Here is an 18,924-nt window from a genome sequence, read left to right as displayed (position 1 = left end):
TTTATTCTTACAGTAGAGAAGTAATAAATTATAACTTTTTGTGAATTGAGACCTTTAAACTTTTTTTTATTTTTTTTATTCCAATTTAAATTTAGTAGGTTCATTTTTGCCGACTCCAGGTACCCAAAATTGCCTCTGACTCCTCGACTCCGACTCCACAGCCCTGCCCCTTAGTGCCCCCCAGGCAATAAGAATGTCCCCTTAGTGCCCCCAGACAGTAAGGATACCCCCTTAGTGCCCCCCAGACATTAAGGATGTCTCCTTAGTGCCCCCAGACAGTAAGGATGTCCCCTTAGTGCCCCCCAGACAGTAAGATGCCCCCTTAGTGCCCCCCAGACAGTAAGGATGCCACCCTTAGTGCCCCCCAGACAGTAAGGATGTCCTCTTAGTGCCCCCCTGACAGTAAGATGTCCTCTTAGTGCCCCCCAGACAGTAAGGATGCCCCCTTAGTGCCCCCCAGACAGTAAGGATGCCCCCTTAGTGCCCCCCAGACAGTAAGGATGTCCCCTTAGTGCCCCCCAGACAGTAAGATGCCCCCTTAGTGCCCCCCAGACAGTAAGGATGCCACCCTTAGTGCCCCCCAGACAGGGAAAATGCCCCCCAGACAGTAAGGATGTCCCCTTAGTGCCCCCCAGACAGTAAGATGCCCCGTTAGTGCCCCCCAGACAGTAAGGATGCCCCCTTAGTGCCCCCCAGACAGTAAGATGCCCCGTTAGTGCCCCCCAGACAGTAAGGATGCCCCCTTAGTGCCCCCCAGACAGTAAGGATGTCCCCTTAGTGCCCCCAGACAGTAAGGATGTCCCCTTAGTGCCCCCAGACAGTAAGGATGTCCCCTTAGTGCCCCCCAGACAGTAAGGATGTCTCCTTAGTGCCCCCCAGACAGTAAGGATGCCCCCTTAGTGCCCCCAGACAGTAAGGATGTCCCCTTAGTGCCCCCCAGACAGTAAGGATGTCCCCTTAGTGCCCCCCAGACAGTAAGGATGTCCCCTTAGTGCCCCCCAGACAGTAAGGATGTCCCCTTAGTGCCCCCCAGACAGTAAGAATGCCCCGTTAGTGCCCCCAGACAGTAAGGATGCCCCCTTAGTGTCCCCCAGACATTAAGGATGTCTCCTTAGTGCCCCCAGACAGTTAGGATGTCCCCTTAGTGCCCCCCAGACAGTAAGGATGTCCCCTTAGTGCCCCCCAGACAGTAAGATGCCCCCTTAGTGCCCCCCAGACAGTAAGAATGCCCCGTTAGTGCCCCCAGACAGTAAGGATTCCCCCTTAGTGTCCCCCAGACATTAAGGATGTCTCCTTAGTGCCCCCCAGACAGTAAAGGTGTCCCCTTAGTTCCCCCCAGACAGTAAGGATGCCCCCTTAGTGCCCCCCAGTGTCACGACCCATGGTCATGGTCGTGACTCCTTGGGAGCCGCATGCAGTTATCCGCGGTCTGGTGTTGTCGCAACCGCAGCTGGGGGCACTTAGTGGTTTGCCTCAGGTGCGGTTGCCGCGAATAACAGGCATGCGTGCGGTTGCCCTTGGCAACGTGTTTTGGTGTGCACGTCCTTCGTCTGTGTTTGTGTGCACTTCCTGGTCTGTTTGTTGTGCACGAGGTTGTATGCACTTGGACACCTCCCTTCACCTGCGGTTGTCCGCGGCAACGTCTGGTGTTGTGCATGTGGTGGCAGGGTCTCTGCCTGCTGGTTGTTCTGCAGGACACGGTGGCCACGCATGCCGTTGCCAGCGGTGACAGTTGAGTGAGTGTGTGTGCTATTCCCCTTTAAGGGTCCATTCACACGTCCTGTTTTTTTTCATCCTGAAAAACCGTCCGTTTTTTGCGGATCCGTTGTTCCTGAAAATGTTTCCGTATGTCATCCGTTTTTGCGGATCCGCAAAAAACGGAAACATGTATACATTTCAATAATCAAATAAAGTTGTTTGGATTTCTTTGAAAAAAAAGTGAAAAAAAAATAAAATAAATTTGTTATGTGTTTCCAGGAACGGAATCCGCAAAAAACGGATGACATACGGAATGACATCCGAATGTCATCCGTTTTTTGCGGATCCATTGACTTTGTATTGTACCAGGATCCGATTTTTCAGGACAAGAATAGGACATGTTTTATATTTAAACGGACATGCGGAACGGAACAACGGAAACGGACAGCACACATTGTGCTGTCCGATTTTTTCCAGGACCCATTGAAAATGAATGGGTCCAGATCTGGTCCTGATCTGTTCCTGAAAAAACGGAACAGATCAGGAAAGAAAAAACGGACGTGTGAATGGACCCTAAGTTGGTGTTTTCCCTTCTGTGGTGTAGGAAGGGTTAACTCCCTTCCCAGTGTGTGTGTGTTGTCACTGGGTGTGGTTGACTGGTGGGTGTGGCCTTTTGGCCTATATAGCCTGAGTCTCTTGCAGGCTTCAGTAGGTTGCTCTCAGCCATGCTGGCTGGAGCAGCCTCCTGTCGCCTCCATCTGCCTGGTGAGGACCATCCTTCTGGTCATAAAACCTTGTTAGTAAAACCTTTGTTACCTTGTCTGATGTTATGTTTATGTGTATGTGGTTGCTGGCTTGTTGCACCTTATGGTTCCCTGGTTCCCTGTGTGATGTATGGTGTGTGCTGTTGTCTTCTCTGTGGTTGTAGACAGACAGCACTTTTGCATGGGTTCCGGGCGGTGTGTTTGTGGCAGGTAGGTGAGGTTGAAGTTCCACATACCTGCCACATAAGTGGTATTGGATTCCCTTTATTTCCAGCTTGGCCTTTCTAGGCTCCTGTTCCTCCGTGTTCTGGAGGAACAGGTAGTCTATCCAGCTCCTAGCCTAGGGACCTGCGGAGGGATAGTAGGGACCCGAGGTTCCTGCGCATGGGTCCTCCTACCCTAAAGGTCGGCCCATGCAGGTTAGGAGTTAGGGTCAGATCAGGGAGACTTTAGGAGGTGACCTGCTCCCTGATCCTGTGGTCTTGCAGCGACCAAACATCTCCGGGTACCGCACGGCTGGGGGTTTCCCCCACCGCCAGCCGTGACACCCAGACAGGGAGAATGCCCCCCAGACAGTAAGGATGTCCCCTTAGTGCCCCCCAGACAGTAAGGATGTCCCCTTAGTGCCCCCCAGACAGTAAGGATGTCCCCTTAGTGCCCCCCAGACAGTAAGGATGTCCCCTTAGTGCCCCCCAGACAGTAAGGATGTCCCCTTAGTGCCCCCCAGACAGTAAGGATGCCCCCTTAGTGCCCCCCAGACAGTAAGGATGCCCCCTTAGTGCCCCCCAGACAGTAAGGATGCCCCCTTAGTGCCCCCCAGACAGTAAGGATGCCCCCCAGACAGTAAGGATGCCCCCTTAGTGCCCCCCAGACAGTAAGGATGCCCCCTTAGTGCCCCCCAGACAGTAAGGATGCCCCCTTAGTGCCCCCCAGACAGTAAGGATGCCCCCTTAGTGCCCCCCAGACAGTAAGGATGCCCCCTTAGTGCCCCCCAGACAGTAAGGATGCCCCCTTAGTGCCCCCCAGACAGTAAGGATGCCCCCTTAGTGCCCCCCAGACAGTAAGGATGCCCCTTAGTGCCCCCAGACAGTAAGGATGCCCCCTTAGTGCCCCCCAGACAGTAAGGATGCCCCCTTAGTGCCCCCCAGACAGTAAGGATGTCCCCTTAGTGCTCCCCAGACAGTAAGGATGCCCCCTTAGTAGTGTTGGGCGCGTATATTCGAATTGCGAATATTAATCACGATTATCGACACTTCGAGAATTCGCGAATATTTAGAATACAGTGATATATATTCTTAATTTCGAATATTCTAGATTTTTTGTCCATCAGTAACCTCCCTTCTTGCTTGTGGGCCAATGAGAAGGCTGCAATATCTTTGTCTGAGCTTAGCAACATCCCTAGCAACCAATAGGAAAGCAGCCTCCCCCTTACTATATAAGAACCTCCCCAGTTCTGAGAGAGAGCAGTGTCATTGCTGTGCTCTGTGCTTTGCTGAGTCATTACATTGTAAGTCAGGACGGATCCGTTTGGCTCCGCATCGTCAGGCGGACACCAAAACGCTGCAAGCTGCGTTTTAGTGACCGCCTAAAAAACGCAACGGAGACCAAACACAGCCAAATTTATTCATTCTGAACGGACCCTAATCCATTAAGAATGCATTGGGGCTGAACTGATCCGTTTTGGGCCGCTTGTGAGATCCCTGAAACGGAAAGTAGCCTTATGTGAAAAATGTTTAATAAAATATGCGCGTGAAACAATTCGGATAAGACCTTTAGGTAAGCAACTACCTTATGTTGGCGGGCCTGGCGGATTGGTAGAATTTTCGAATATGGAGAATATACTGCTATATTCGTAATTTTAGAATATAGCGCTATCTTCGACATATTCTATAATTCTAGCAGGCCAACCAATAAGAAAGTTGCCTATACCCCGCTCTAAGTTGGATTCGCAATGCGAGAATATTACTTTGCCTATTTTTTGCAATAAATAGAATACTGAGTCATTGTATTTATTGCAACAAATAGGCAAAGTAATATTCTCGCATTGCGAATCCAACTTAGAGCTGTACATAGGCAACTTTCCTATTGCTAGAATTAACGAATATACAGAATATAGCGCTATATTCATTATCTTTGTTAATTCTAGATAGCCAACCAATAGGAAAGTTGCAATCTGACACTTCAGCTGTTTAGTATGGCTGTAAAGCCAATCCGGGACGGCTCTTACTGGGAGTAGCCAAAGTGCTGGGTGGGTGTCTACTCCCCACGTTCCAGGCCGGGTCTTGGAAGGCTTATAAAAAGCAGTCACCATTAATCAGGTGGTGTGGATTATCCTCCATCGCAACCAATAGGAAAGTTGCCTTATACAGTTAAACTTGCAATACGTGAATAATTAAATCGCATATTATTCGCGATAAATAGAATATTGACGAATATTCGATTTTGACGAATATTCAATCGAATATTCGCAAAATCAAATATGGCACCTCCCGCTCATCACTACTTATTAGAAAGGTCCATAACGTGTCAGTGTACAATGTATGTACAGAATGTAAGGTTCTGCTCTCCATTTCAAGATCTCTGCTTGCTGTCAAGGCACATGTGACCCACTCTAATCAAATCAATTTACTAGTAGGAGTCTAGCAGGGTCAGCTATCTCAGATCCATGTAGAGTAGGGGTCAGGGGCACTGCAGCTGCTGTGAACCTACAACTCCCAGTATGTACATTTGCTTGGCTGTTCTAGAAATGAATGGAGCATTCTGGGAGTTGTAGTTTATGAACGGCTGAGGTGCTGTAGGTTCCTGATCCCTGGTGTAGGACATCACCTGGCTGGACCCTGCATTTTGGCCCCTTTTTTTTCAGCCTCTGACAGGGAGCGCAATGTTAAGTAAATCTGCGTGCTGCCCACTAGGGGGCAGTGTGATACTGGTTTTCTCTAATGCAATCCTAATAAGGTCTCCGCTTCTGTGGACAGACCTGTAGCATTGCTTAGGCCTCGTTCACATCTTTCCGTTCTCCGGCCCTGTTGAGGAGCAGGAGAACGGAAAGGACGGATTCCCGCAGATAACTGAGACCTAACCGAGCGTAACGGAGCCTAAAGACCCCATAGACTATAATGGGGTACATTCAGTGTCCGCTCAGAACATGAGACGTGCATGTAGGACTTTCGTCTCCGCTCAAAAATCATGTTCTATTATAAATAATGCAAAATTATTTATAATATATGGTCATCTATAATATGTTTTTTAATGAGAATTTACGCATATTTCCCACATCTAAAATATACCTACCTGCAGGGTGCAACCCCATGGTGCAGCTGGCCGCAAGTGACCAAGCCACAGCCACCAGCGGCAACCAATGGCTGCATGACTTTGCTGCAAACTTGTGCGACCATTGGTTGCCACGGGCAGAAGTGGCTCGGCGGCGTGGTGGGGTCACACGCTGATGGACCCGTTGAGTTAAAGGGTTTGTCCAAGGTGATGACCAATCCTCAGGATTGGCCATCAATATCAGATCAGTGGGGGGTCCGACTCCCAGCACCCCCAACGATCAAGTGTTTGAAGAGACCTCTTCCTAGACCAGTGATGTCACGTTCATCGGTCACGTGGCCTAGGCGCAGCTCAGTCGCATTCAAGTGAATAAGCCGGTGCTACAATACCAAGCACGGCCAGTATCCAGTGGATGGCGCAGTTCTTGGTAAGCTGTGAGGAGGCCATGGCACTCACTGGAGCTCCGTGGCCTCCTCGAACACTTGATCTGCGGGGGTCTTGGGTGTCGATCAGATATTGATAACCTATCATATAAATTTGAAATCAAAGCTGCAGAAAAAATGAGCCTATCAATTCCTTCTGGGAACCATGGTTGGCGGTTGAATGGTGCTATATAACCATGGGCGTATCTGCGGCCGTGCCAACAGCAAAACCGCGGCAGATCCCACAGCAAATACACTTTGGATTTTTCCAGCGTGTACTTTGGCCATGTGAACAGGGCCCCTAGGGTACTCTGCGCAGGATGTAATTTCTGAGGGGGAAAAATCAGCCACAGATTTGCTGCGGTCCCACGCAAAATCCACTTGAGTAAGGGTACAGTCACACGGTCAGGTTTCTGCATGCAGTTTTAGTAGCCAAGATCAGGAGTGGATCATAAAAGGAGAAAAAGTATAAATGACATATACAAGTTCTTCTCTTTTTTTGAGTTTATTCCTGATTTTGGCTGCAGAATCCTGACCGCGTGGCCGTACCCTTCTATGTAGATTTGTTACGGATGGTGGAAATCCGCAATATACATTCACATGTCGTGGATTCAATATCTGCACCGCAGGTCCATCTACTCTGTGGATTTTCTAAAATCTCAGCCACTTTGCTGGTCCTGTAATTACCGCACACAAATACGCTGCATGTACTACCTGTATGGATACATCTGGGGGATAACAATGTAATTTCCCCCTTTGTCTCCCGACAGCCCCTCCATCTTCCAGCTGAAGACATGACTTCCAACCGCCTGGGAGTCTGTATAGGAAAATCTCTATGTGGAAAGGGAGTATTAGGCTACATGCACACGACCGTTGTGTGTTTTGCAGTCTGCAAACCGCGGATCCGGAAAACACGGATGGTGTCCGTGTGCGTTCCGCAATTTGCGGAACGGCACGGACAGCCTTTAATATAACTGCCTATTCTTGTCCGCAAAGCGAGGACAAGAATAGGACATGTTATATTTTTTTTGCAGACCACGGAACGGAGTGCTGTCCGCATCTTTTGTGGCCCCATTGAGGCCAAAACAACGTCCGTGTGCACGAAGCCTTACCCACAAACAGGTGTCGATTGCAGCATAGACTTTGGTGCCATAGGAAGAGTCACAATTAGTGGTAAAACTGGACTTTTTTCCCCAGCATTGAACTTTAAGGCCCCTTGCAGACGAGCGTGTGTCACGCTGCGAGTCCGCAGCGCAGCTCCCATCCTGAACTCCCAGCACTGCCGGGGTCACATAGCATTATATTGATTTATGATGCTATGTAACCCTTAGGCCTCATGCACATGACCGTAGTTCTGGTCCGCATCCGAGCAGTTTTGGCGGCTTGGATGCGGACCCATTCACTAGAATGGGGCAGCAAAAGATGCGGACAGCACTCCGTTGCTCTGTTCCGTAGCCCCGCCAAGAAGAATAGGCATTTCTACAATGGGCCGCCTGTTCCGTTCCACAAATTGCGGAAGGCACACTGGCGGCTCCCGTTTTTTTGCAGATCCGCGGTTAGCGGACCGCAAAAAACTGAACGGTCGTGTGCATGAGGCCTAAAGCCAGGTGTTTTGGTCAGTGATTTCCATCAGTGATTGTGAACCAAAACAAGGATTGGAGTCTCCACAGACATAAGGTATAAGGCCTCTTGCACACGACCATATGGCTTTTTCAGTATTTTGCGGTCTGCAAAAAACGCATCCGCACAAAAATACAGATGAATTCTGTGTGCATTCAGTATTTTGCAGAACGGAACAGCTGGCCCCTGATAGAACAGTACTATCCTTGTCCGTTATGCGGACAATAATAGGACATGTTCTATCTTTGAACGGAATGGAAATACGGAAACGGAAGGCATACGGAGCACCTTCCGTTTTTTTACGGATCCATTGAAATAAATGGTTCCGTATACGGAACGCAAAAAACAGAACATAAACGGAAAAAAACGTTTGTGTGCAAGAGGCCTAACGCTGGGTTCACACCTGAGCGTTTTACAGCGCGTTCCTACGCGCTGTAAAACGCACAACAGGCTGGAACCAATGATTCCCTATGGGAAGGGTTCACACCTGGGCGTTTTACAGCGCGTACGATCGCGCTGTAAAACGCCCGACGCTCAAACAAGTACAGGAGCTTTTTTTGGCGTGTTTGACGCGCGTTTGGGCCATAGACTCTTTGGACAACACTGCTGTCAATCACCCAAACGCGCGTCAAACGCGCGTTCACTATTAAAAAAAACGCGCATAAAACGTGCGACAAAAACGCGCATAGAAACGCGCGTTTGTGAAACGCCTAGGTGTGAACCCAGCGTTAGGGAAAGATCTGCACCTGTTCTGTGTTTAGAGCCGCACCTGGTTTTGGCTCAAAAATCACTGATGGAAATCACTGACCAAAATACTCATGTGTGAATGAGGCATTACTATTCTGGAATGTATTGGATAACACTGACAGCATTATGTCAGTGTCATCTAATACATTCCAGAACTGTAAAGTGGCCCTGAAAAATAAAATAAAAGTGGCGCCATGTTGTAGGCGATTACAAATTGAAAGTGGGGCAACACAAGTTGGCAGAGGCCAGCAATACCTTAGTGCAGCACAAAATACCGCTCTAGCCGTACCAAATACCACAATGCAGCAAAACATACTGAGCAGAACTCAGCAGGACCAACTACCACAGTGCAGCACAATATACCGCCCCAGCAGAACCAGATACCACAGTGCAGCACAATATACTGCCCCAGCAGAACCAAATACCACAGTGCAGCACAATATACCGCCCCAGCAGAACCAAATACCACAGTGCAGCACAATATACCGCCCCAGCAGAACCAAATACCACAGTGCAGCACAATATACCGCCCCAGCAGAACCAAATACCACAGTGCAGTACAATATACCGCCCCAGCAGAACCAAATACCACAGTGCAGCACAATATACCGCCCCAGCAGAACCAAATACCACAGTGCAGTACAATATACCGCCCCAGCAGAACCAAATACCACAGTGCAGCACAATATACCGCCCCAGCAGAACCAAATACCACAGTGCAGTACAATATACCGCCCCAGCAGAACCAAATACCACAGTGCAGCACAATATACTGCCCCAGCAGAACCAGATACCACAGTGCAGCACAATATACTGCCCCAGCAGAACCAAATACCACAGTGCAGCACAATATACCGCCCCGGCAGAACCAAATACCACAGTGCAGCACAATATACCGCCCCAGCAGAACCAAATACCACAGTGCAGTACAATATACCGCCCCAGCAGAACCAAATACCACAGTGCAGCACAATATACTGCCCCAGCAGAACAAGATACCACAGTGCAGCACAATATACTGCCCCAGCAGAACCAAATACCACAGTGCAGCACAATATACCGCCCCAGCAGAACCAAATACCACAGTGCAGCACAATATACCGCTCATCTCTGTGCCGTTTGTGTCACTCATATACAGCCAGCGTGCATCTCGGTGTATATATCTGACCCCCTTCCCCCATATTTTAATATAGGAACATAGAGGACTGATGGCAGAAAAAGACCACATGGTCCATCCACTCCGCCCTTGTGCTGACCGGCTGTTGTCCTTATCATGACACTTCATCATCGTCAGACGTGACCCCTCATCCTCATGTGACGGATGCAGTGTCCCTATAGGGTTCTGCAGAGTTCTGAGGAGGAAATGGGAAAACATTGACCTGAAAAGAGCAGAGACTCCGTGTTTCCCATCACCGGGTCTAGAACCCATGCGTTACATGAGGACATAGATGTGCAACGCTCACTCATACTGTAGATGAAGCGGCTGTCAGCCATGAGGTGATCATCAGTCAATAGTCATGTTTCTGAATAGATTAGGGAATAGCTTAAAGCAGTTGTCCAGCCTTGAAGCTGACAACCCCTGGGGTCTACCTCTGTCCCCCTAAAACATTCACTTATCCGCAGTCCCGCCGCTGCGCTGTTCTCGGCCACTCAGCGGTCACAGAGGATTGAACACTACATCACAGCATTGGGTCTGTCCGGTCTGGTGATGCTACTTATAGGAAGGAACAAGGGGCCATCATTGATGGTCGATACGTGTCACCGAGGTTCCTGGCCTCAGTGAGGTAAGAGCCCTGTTTTTTCCTGAAGTGTCATTTTTGCTTTGCAATCTGACACTTCAGCTGTTTAGTATGGCTGTAAAGCCGATCCGGGACGGCTCTTACTGGGAGTAGCCAAAGTGCTGGGTGGGTGGCTACTCCCCACGTTCCAGGCCGGGTCTTGGGAGGCTTATAAAAAGCAGTCACCATTAATCAGGTGGTGTGGATTATCCTCCATCTCACAGTGAGGCTGTGAAGTCTCTGTGGTTTGGGGTCTGAAGATGTGCGCCGTGTAAAAGGGCTGAGAGCCGCATGCTGGAAAACAGGCCCCTAAAGCCTGCTGGGGACCGCTGATGAAAAACTGCTACCAAGGTGAATGCTTGTGTTCTGTGGACTTTCCATGGTGTGAACAAACACCAAGACCGCGAACTGTTATTTTGTTTTGTCTTCTGTGTGAATAAACACTGAACTATTTAAGTTAAAGACTTTGTGTTTGCCTCGGTACTGCATCCGCTAACCTGCCTACCAGAGCGAATCCCCACATCCTCTTTTGAAAATCCTGATTCTGCCAAGGTCACGTCCTTTACCAGGTTTCTGGCCAGGGCTATGGATGGGACGTCACTTCCACTGTGGAGGTATTCCTCTCCCTTGCGCATGGGCAGTCTTCTGAATCTACCTCATCTGCGCATGCGCCAGAAAGAAGGATAGTTTTGTCCCCATCCACGGCAGGTGTGTCCTTACTTTTAAATTCGTAGAATTGCATCTATGGAAAAGCTCCGTGCTGCTTATTCATATATATGGAGATGTATGTTTTTATTAATGTATGTCCAATAAAAGTTTTTGTACTTGTTTAAACTATGCTGTCCTGAGTCTAGTTTTGGTATATGGAAAAGGAATGTGGGGCCATTACATACCGTAGGCATCTCTGGGGTGTTATGTGAGGGTCTATTTGCAATGGATGCACGGAGATGTAGGCGTTTGATGAGCTGTTGCCCTCCCACAGAGAGGGAAGAAAGTCCTCCAGATATGTGAGTAAGGCCACTTTCACATCAGCGTTTTTGCTGGATCCAGCAGAGTTTATCAAAAACGCTTCCGTTACTGATAATACAACCGTCTGCACCCGTTATGAACGGATCCGGTTGTTTTATCTTTAACATAGCCAAGACGTATCCGTCATGAACTCCATTATAAGTCAATGGGGGAAGGATCCATTTTCTATTGTCCCCATTGACTTGCATTGTGGGTCATGACCGATCCGTCTTGCACCGCATCCCATGACGGAAAGAAAACCGCAGCATGCTGCGATTTTCTCCCTGGTATGGGAAGGCAACCAAACGGAACGGAATGCATTTTGGAGCGCTCTGTTCTGTTCAGTTACGTTTTGTCCCCATTGACAATGAATGGGGACAAAATGGAAGCGTTTTTCTTCTGGTATTGAGACCCTATGACAGATCTCAATACCAGAAAATAGAAACACTAGTGTGAAAGTATCCTAAAAAACTGTTTTAAACTGTTTTAAACCCCAAAGGTAGGTGAGTTAATGCGCAGAATACCTAGAGTCCTATCTAGCCCTATAGGACCCTGGTACTAATGGCAGGGACGAGACTAGCTGTTCCTCCAGAAGGAAGGACGAACAGGAGTCTACTTCAGGCCTAATACAAACAATAGGGAAATGCAACACACAGAACCCAAACAAAATACAAAAGGGAAAGGAAATACTTAACTTCAAAGAGGCTATGGAAGCACCAGGAACTCAGCCGAGATCCAACCACAAACAATCCACAGGCACAGAAGCTATAAACCGCACAGCATTGTGGGAGAAGCAACTATTAGGGTACTTTCACACTTGAGTCAAAGTTTTCCGGTATTGAGTTCCATCCTAGGGGCTCAATACCGGAAAAAAAAAAACTTTTTATCCTAATGCATTCTGAATAGAGAGCGATCCGTTCAGTATGTATCAGGATGCATCAGTTCAGCCCCTCTTCTGCATCCGTTGCTCTGTTCCGTGGCCCTGCCCAAAAAATATAACATGTCAGATTCTTGTCTGTTTTGCAAACAAGAATAGGCATTTCTACGATGGGCCGCCCGCAAAAAACGGAACGGTCGTGTGCATGAGGCCTTATTGGGGACATGGGCTGATATGTTGGAGCTATATATGCAACATAAGTAAGGGAGAAATGGATGGCAATATAACTTCAGGGTCAGACTACACGAGTTTTGTTTGTAGTCTGTTACCATGGAGACACATTGGCCTGCAATAGAGTTATAGGCAGAAAATGACATAATTTTTGTAATTAAAATCCTATAAAGCCTTGTTTCATCCTCTTCTGGTACAGCTGGGTGGCAGCAATATGGCGACCAGTACACCTTCTGCAGTGTTTGTCACCCAGCTTTTCTAGAGACCTGAACAGTGCACCTGTCCAATGATGCAGGGACAAGCGTGAGAAGAGGGTGGCACCCAGCTTTCCGAGCAGCAGATATCAATGGGGTTGAATCCAATGTTTTTTTTTTTTTTTTTCTGTTTTAGAGGAAAACACGAATAAGAAGCGAAATGAATGAAACCAGAGTCTGTGAGTTGGACGTGATCGCAGCGGACGTGTCATTCATGAGAGATAATGAAGATGTTGCTTGCAGGAACAGAGAATGTGTCTGGTAAAGTCCGCATTATTAGATTACACTCTGTAGCATTGGATTTGATGTCATGGTAACATACAGGCGCTTGTGTGTACCGGGGGGTAATGACATTAATAACAAATGGGATCGTCATCACACCTGCCTGCTTAAAATCATTAACTGACCGCGTGATGGAGATTGGCAGGAGGAGCCCCCCCCCCAAGATCTGGTAATACAGGCCCTCCAGCAAATGATGAAAAGGACATAGTCTCCTGGATGTAAAAATGAAAGGGAAGGAGAACTCAGTGCTAACAGCAGCACAGAGTATTTCAGGAAAGGAAGGTTCTCCTTATTTGAGAGGACACAGCTGTGGGTTATATAGGAAAAAGAACAGAATCCACAGCAGCACAGAGTATGTCAGTACGGGAGTGCTCTGATCCCTGTTGTGCAGTCCGAGAGTTAGGGCCCATGCACCTGGCTGTAGTTTTGGGCTGCATCCAATCTGCATGGATGCGGACCCGTTCATCTCATAGGGGCTGCAAAAGATGCAGACAGTGCACCGTGTGCTGTCCGCATCCACATGTCCGTTCCGCGCCCCCCCCCCCCCCCCCCCCCGGAAAATAGAAACATGTCCTTTTCTTGTCCGCTTTGCAGTGCGGAGGCACGGACAGACAGAAAACGGAAGCACTCCCGATCCGTGCCTCGGTTCTGCACCGCACGGTGTCATTGGGATCGCGTACACTGCCGGTCCCCGTATATATTGCGGACCCGCTGTTTGTGGGCCGCAATACGGGCACGGTGCATGAGCCCCGAGAGTTATACAGCGGAAGAAGCAGTCTTCCAGCAGCACAGAGTATTTCAGGAGAGCACTGGCTGAATGTTACATAATGAATTGCACTCTGAAAGGAGCAGGGCCCACAGCAACACAAAGTATTTCAGGAGAGAGCTGTACTTAGATAGAGGGAGGACACAGACCAAAAGTTACGTAGAGAGTTAGAATCCCCAACAGCACAGAGTATTTCAGAGAAGAGGAGGGCGCTGACCCCTCTCATCGGATCATGTATATGAGTTGAATGTAGAATATATTCCCCTTCGGTTTGGAGCGTATGATTTTCGGCAGTTTCCGCTTACCTCTAGAGCTTTCGATTCGCTATCACAGAGTTTCTCCTCGCCGGGCTCAGATACTTTCCTTGGCACCAAAGATCAAAGTCTCCATGTTTATTTTATTAAATAAGAAGCAAATACAGTGGGAGCTGAGACCGCGCCAGTAATAATGCAGAGCAGAGCATTCTGGGAGGCTGTATATTGGCAGACCACCAGCCCGCCGCTCTGGGAACAGACAAGTCGCGGGGGGGGGGGGGGGGGGGTCCGCGGTAATTGCCCCGGGACGTCCGCTTATTAATGCTGCCTGCAAATGTCTGCTCTGTACTAATCTCTACATGCACACAAACGTTGTTTGTTTCCGTGTCCGTTCCGTTTTTTTTGCAGATAGGATGCGGACCTATTCATTTCAAAAAAACTGTGGACAGCACACCGCATCAGTATGTCCGTTTCGTAGCCCCACAAAAAAAATAGAACATGCCCTATTCTAGTCCATTTTAGGCATTGTTACAATAGATCTGCAAAAAAAAACAAAAAAACTGATGGCATACGGATGTGTGCAAAACACATACGGTCGTGTGCATGTAGCCTAAGTCTATCATGTGTGATACTGTCTGCTGAGCCGCTGTATCTAAGCCTGTCATGTGTGATACTCTCCGCTGAGCTGCTGCATCCAATCCTATCATGTGTGATACTGTCTGCTGAGCTGCTGTATCTAAGCCTTACATATGTGATACTGTCTGCTGAGCTGCTGTATCCAATCCTATCATGTGTGATACTGTCTGCTGAGCTGCTGTATCTAAGCCTGTCATGTGTGATACTGTCTGCTGAGCCACTATATCTAAGCCTATCATTTGTGATACTGTCTGCTGCGCCGCTGTATCTAAGCTTGTCATGTGTGATACTGTCTGCTGAGCTGCTGTATCTAAGCTTGTCATGTGTGATGTGCTGTTGAGCCGCTGTATAATCCTGTGTGATGCTGTCTGTTGAGCCACTGTATCTAAGCATGTCATGTGTGATACTCTCCGCTGAGCTGCTGTATCTAAGCATGTCATGTGTGATACTCTCCGCTGAGCTGCTGTATCTAAGCATGTCATGTGTGATACTCTCCGCTGAGCTGCTGTATCTAAGCATGTCATGTGTGATACTCTCCGCTGAGCTGCTGTATCTAAGCATGTCATGTGTGATACTCTCCGCTGAGCTGCTGTATCTAATCCTATCACGTGTGACGCCGTCTGCTAAGCCACTTTACCAGATCAGTTGCACAACGCAAACCAGTCATACCCGATTGACTTATGATTGTGTCCAAAGGGTTCCGCCAAGTTGTTCACCATTTTGAAACAATGGCGCATCATGTGCGATACTTTCTGTTTGGGCAGTTAAATCATTCGTAGCCGCCATTATTTTCATAATTTTATTCTTTTGAATATACCTGAACACGATCATACATGATGCTGATGTCAGGCCCGCCATATACTGTATAAGTCTATCATGTGGGATACTGTCTGGTAAGCCGCTGTATCTAAGCCATCATGTGTGATAAGTCTGCTGAGCCGCTGTATCTAAGCCTATCATGTTTGATACTGTCTGCTTAGCCGCTGTATCTAAACCTATCATGTTTGATACTATCTGCTGAGCCGCTGTATCTAAACCTATCAGGTGTGACACCATCTGCTGAATCTAAGCCTATCATGTGTGATACTTTGAGCTTCTGTATCATGTGTGATGTCTACTGAGCTGCTGTATCTAAACCTATCATGGGCAATACTGCCAACTGTATCTAAGCCTATTATATGTGATCCTGTCTACTGTATCTAAGCCTATCATATGTGATCCTGTCTACTGTATCTAAGCCTATTATCTGATCATGATACTGCTGGCTGAGCCTGTGTATCTAGGCCTATTGTGTGATACGGTCTCAGGGAACCATGCAGCAGCATGAAGGATTACAAGCGACATTGCGTGGAGAGGAGATACGTGTATTTCGGACGCCGCTGGACGCAGGACACACACTGCAGTAGACACGTTACACATCTGATAGTTTCCGTCTGTGATTTGCTGGATTGCATTATCCGATCAGCTTCAGTTCAGTCTCTAATCCTTTTGTATGATGATGTCATCATGACGTCACAGGTGATTGTGTCCCCTCCCCCTCCTCTAGTGTTTCGGCTGGTTCGGGAGGTTGGCTAGGATCCACGCTGCCGGAGACAGGAGGCCGAAGGATAAAACAGAAAATCCCACAATTGTTTCCTGCAAGAATGACATGGACAGTGAGAGGTGGACCCTGCCGACCAGACTAAGGACCTCCTAGTCCTGCTCACACAGCCGATGGGTGCGTTACAATGTGTCAGTGCAGGTAACAGCTATGAGCCTCCAGTTACCGACAGGAGACAGATTGATGCCGCTGTGTTTAGCTCCACACTAATATAGTATAAGCAACACTAACAAACCCAAAAGTTTTTATTCACTGACAGCAAGCACAGTTTGTGACATGGTGAGGAATCAAAACATAAAAGTATACTAGAAAGTTGCAGGACTTCGCAATTAGACTATAAATAAAGGGATTGATCCTTTTGTTCTCCAGGGAAATAAGACGCTGCCAGTGGTGGCTGAAGGGGGACAGAGGTGTCTGGAGGGAGACATGGGGTCCGGAGGGGGATACGGGGGTCTGGAGGGTGACACAGAGGTCTGGAGGGGTACAGAAGTGTCTGGAGGGGGATACGGGGGTCTGGAGGGGTACAGAGGTGTCTGGAGGGGTAACACGGGGTCTGGAGGGAGAAATGGGGTCCGGAGGGGGATACGGGGGTCTGTAGAGGGACACAGAGGTCTGGAGGGGTACAGAGGTGTCTGGAGGGGTAACACGGGGTCTGGAGGGAGAAATGGGGTCCGGAGGGGGATACGGGGGTCTGTAGAGGGACACAGAGGTCTGGAGGGGTACAGAGGTGTCTGGAGGGGACAGAGAGTCTGGAGGGGTAACACGGGGTCTGGAGGGGGACAGAGGTGCCTGGAGGGGGACACAGGGGTTTGGAGGGGGACACAGGGGTTTGGAGGGGGTCAGTAGTGTCTGTAGGGGAACAAAAGTGTCTGTAGGGGGACAGGAGAGGTGTCTAGATTTTCCTCTTTCCCCACTGAAAACACAAACACGCTTTGCTGGACTGACGTGTATGGGGGAGATCAGTAGCTGGGGCTGCTGACAGCCATTGAAGGTGTACTGGCACCCTTAGGGCACCTGCACATGTTGCAGATTACACACGGTTTTTCAGCGTGGATTCCCATGTGGAAATACCGCAGTGTAGGACAGTACCAGCAAAGTGTACGCGATTACACAAACCTCATGTGCACTTTGCAGATTTTTTCTGTGCAGAAATTGACCTGCCGTGTGGATTTCCAAGGCTAGGTCTACATGACGACAATAAGTTGCGCAACACATAGGGCACAACTACAATGTGACATTTGTCGCGGGACATTTTGTCGCACCAATGTAGCAGATTTTTTGCGTCTGTCACGTCGCAGTCGCTGCATGTCGCAGTGTGACACCATAGACTATCATTATAAAAATTGCCGCGCAACATTGGTGTGACAAAATGTTGCGCGACAAATGTCGTCGTGTAGACCTAGCCTAAATCTGCAGCATGTCAATTATGATTTCTGGTTTTAACTGCGGATTTGGCCCTTTTACAGTGAAGGGTGAGATCGGCTGCAAAAACCGCATCTATGGCTGCTTTCGCACTAGCGTTTTTGCTGGATCCGGCAGGGTTCAGCAAAAACGCTTCCGTTACTGATAATACAACCGTCTGCATCCGTTATGAACGTCAATGAAAGTCAATGGAGGACAAATCTGTTTTCTGTTCTGGCAGATTGTGTCAGAGAAAACGGATCCGTCCCCATTGACTTGCATTGGGGGTCATGCCGTCTCGCTCCGCATCCCAGGACGAAAAGCAAAATACAACATGCTGCGGTTTGCTCTCGGGTATGAGAACTGCTTTCCATTCTGTTCAGTTACGTTTTGTCCCCATAGACAATGAATGGGGACAAAACTGAAGCGTTTTCTGTACCTATGACGGATCTCAATACCGGAAAACTAAAACGCTAGTGTGAAAGTAGTATTGCAAAAAGGTAAAATGCAGAGTGGATATTCGCAGTATAACGTGCCACGCCGCGAATTTCACACCACAGGTCACTATCCCATGCACATTGCTGGTGCTGTAATGATGCCACCCACAACTCCACATAATAATATAATAATTACAAACTCGGCTCTTTTATACCTGTAAAAAAAAAAGTTGTGATACTCACCAATACTCCAACCTCCTTCTTGGAAGGCTTGGTGTGGCACCTGTTGATGAACATCCACCATGGACTTCTTGCTGGCAGCACAAGGGCCCTGTAGACCCTGACTGGCATGGTGCCCGTCACTGATGTCAGGTCCCTGGGTGATGCGACTTCTCGATGCACTGACTTGTCCTGATGTGGGAAATGGATGGAATGAGACAAAGTGACAGAGCTGGGAGGAGAAGCCCAGACCCCTCCTCGCCGGAGCCCACTGACCGGAGCCGCTTGATCATCCAGTGACTGACACTAATCATAATCTAATTCATTATGTCATTGTGGGATCCTGGAGAGAAGATAAAAGCCCTCTGTGCTTATGCCCATGAGCGTCCAGGGTAGCGGACTATCTTCACAGCGCCTCCGAAAAAAGGCCGGCCCTGTCCTATGCACATAAAGCGGAATCACTGTGCAATAAAAAGTTCTGAATCTTTCTTATAGATCCGGAATTTTAATTTGTCACCATTTTCAAAATCTCTGCTTGCTGTGAGTAAATGGGAACATACTTTACACCCCGAGGACAAAAAATGGACCTGAAACTTGTTACAATGTATCCATTCTAGGCAATTCTCTGTGTAATGCCTTAGGCCTCGTTCACATCGCCGT

General features: G+C 48.4%; 1 long non-coding RNA gene across 1 annotated transcript; it reads right to left on the bottom strand.

Moving 5' to 3' along the window:
• Positions 1-15,957: 15,957 nt before the first annotated feature.
• LOC122922140 lies at positions 15,958-18,532 on the bottom strand. The gene is made up of 2 exons (XR_006387092.1): positions 18,289-18,532; positions 15,958-16,242 (listed from the first exon to the last, which is right to left on the bottom strand). It is a non-coding gene; the product is annotated as an uncharacterized LOC122922140 (long non-coding RNA).
• Positions 18,533-18,924: the final 392 nt, after the last annotated feature.

Source organism: Bufo gargarizans, chromosome 11 (genome assembly GCF_014858855.1).
Source record: "Bufo gargarizans isolate SCDJY-AF-19 chromosome 11, ASM1485885v1, whole genome shotgun sequence".
NCBI lineage: Eukaryota > Metazoa > Chordata > Amphibia > Anura > Bufonidae > Bufo > Bufo gargarizans.
This window is presented reverse-complemented; position numbering and strand designations above follow the sequence as displayed.